Raw genomic sequence first — 2,537 nt, forward strand, 5'->3', positions numbered from 1 at the left:
TTCTTCTCAGTGTGCATCATGTCGATGTTGTGTGGGCAAAGGAGGTCTTTGAAGTAAGGCAGATCCCATAAGCATGTTTTGTGAGTCCACGTGTGCTTAGTATTATACCCCTTGAAGTACCCTGGACGTTGTGGATCTGGCTCGAGAGTGTTTAACTGGTCCAGGGTCTGTTGGCCTGTCAATGCAGGTGGTGCAGAGTTTTTGACAACTCTACCCCTGATGAAGTTCTTCTTGTCTTTCCTGAACTTATGGCGAGGATCCAGGAACTGTCTATGCATGTCGAAGCAAGAAAACTTGTGACCGGCCTGAAGCCAATGAAACTCAAGAGCTCCCTTGCATGTGGGGCACGGGAACCTTCCATGCACACACCAGCCAATGAATAGCGCATACGCCGGCAAGTCATGCGTCGAGTACATGTACCAGACACGCATTATGAAGTTCCGTTTGCTAAAGGCGTCATATGTCTTGAACCCATTATTGCAGGCTTCTTGCAATTCGTCCTTAAGCGGCTGCATGTACACATTCATATTTTTGCCCCGATAGTTGGGTCCTGGAATTATCAACGTCAGGAAAATGTTCTTTCTTTGAATAATCTGTCCGGGGGGGAGATTGAGTGGAAAGACAAATACGGGCCAACAACTGTATTGGGCTGCCGTCATACCAAACACACTGAACCCATCCGTGCTGATGCCGACTCGAGGATGCCTCGGATCTGTCGCTTTGTCAGCATGTAATTCATCAAACTTTTTCCACGCAACACCATCCGATGTGTGTACCATCATCAGATTCCCATCTGCATCTAGTTCGGTTCTTTTGCCCGTTTTGTGCCATGTCATCTGTCTGGCCGTCTCTTCGACCATGAAAAGACGTTGAAGTCTTGGTACGATTGGCATATACCGAAGAACACTAACAGGGATTTTGGTCTGTGTCTTCTCACCCATACCGTTGTCTACCACAATATACCTGGAAGACTTGCAAATGGGACAATAGTTCAAGTCCGCATAGTCAAGACTAAATAAGGCACATCCTTTCTCACAGGCATGTATCTTCTCATAGGGCATCTTCAGTGCACGGAGGATTTTGTCTGACTGGTATAGGTTTGCAGGCATTACATGACCTTTGGGTAGAAAGCGTCCAAATACTGTCATAATTGCGTCATAGCATTCTCTGCCCAAGTTGAACTGAGCCTTCAGAGCCATTACTTGTGAGATGGCATCCAACTGACAAAGCTCAGTGTGCTCGTGAGCGGACGTTTTGAAGGCTCCAACATTTCATTGAAGGCCTTTGCAGATTCCTCCATCTCCTCGTCTGAATCCCGAGCATCATCATAGCCTTGCACCATGTTTTCCATCCCGGTACCATGCTGGTCGGTGTGACGACGATCCACCTTAGCTCGGTCACGTTGGGCAGACTCACCATGAAATGTCCACACCGTATAATCGGGTGTAAAACCACTCTTCTGCAGGTGTTTGCCCATTTCAGCCTCTGTCTTCTTTTCCCAATTGCCGCACCGGAAACAGGGGCACCAGATTTTCTTTTGGCCATTTGCAAATGCGGCTTGCACAAACCCCTTAGTTTTTGTGAACCATTCAGCGCTCCATTTGTTCTGACCAGTGTGACCGGTATACATCCAAGCACGGTCACTCATCTTGACTTTCAGAGCTACTGAACACACAACAATTATATATGTAATTCACCATGTATATATTCATCAGTTGATCTACTTTGTCAATTTTATTACGTCCATGCAACCTACACTCTAATAGGTAATGATAGGTCCTAATCCCACCCGTGTATGTGTAGATTGGGTTCATTTTCCCATGCTATGCTCCGGATCCGACGCAAAATTTCGGCAGCACCTCCCCGCTGTTCTCCTGATACACGTCTCTGCAATAAACAGAGAAGATGTGTACCCGGAGAACAACAGGGGAGGCACTGACGAAATATATGCGTCGGATCCTGAGCAAAGCATATGGGAAAACGAACCTAATCTACACATACTCGGGTTGTCCATGGATAGCGTTGGACAATTCGAAAGAATCAAGGTTATAAATATGCAAATGCATGCATATTTATAACTATGACGCTTTCGAACGGGAGACACATATTGGTTACGCATACTGATGATTCAAGACACATCTATAGCTAGCTATCAAGTTTCATCGGAATAGATCAAATAATTAATGGGGGAGGAGGACTTGTCATTTGTGCTCACCCACGAACGAAGGGGCAGAGCTCGTCAAACGCACGGCGAGGTCGTCGAACACCAAACCTCGCAGCGATGAAACAACTGCACATTTAAAACTACACGGTCAACACAATTATATATGATGTTTTTCATAACAAAATCGAAAAATATATGACCTAACTAATAATTCACAAATATATGACCCCGTCGGCCTCTGGAAGGCCAAAGAACACCTTTTCGGGAGGTGTCGGTGGTCGGGGTGTCCTGTCGGTGTCGGGGTGCCGTGTCGGGGTCGGGGTGCTGTTTCGGGGTCGGGGGGTCGGGGTGTCGTGTCGATGTCGGGGTAGTG

This window comes from Triticum aestivum, chromosome 2A, assembly GCF_018294505.1.
Source record: "Triticum aestivum cultivar Chinese Spring chromosome 2A, IWGSC CS RefSeq v2.1, whole genome shotgun sequence".
NCBI lineage: Eukaryota > Viridiplantae > Streptophyta > Magnoliopsida > Poales > Poaceae > Triticum > Triticum aestivum.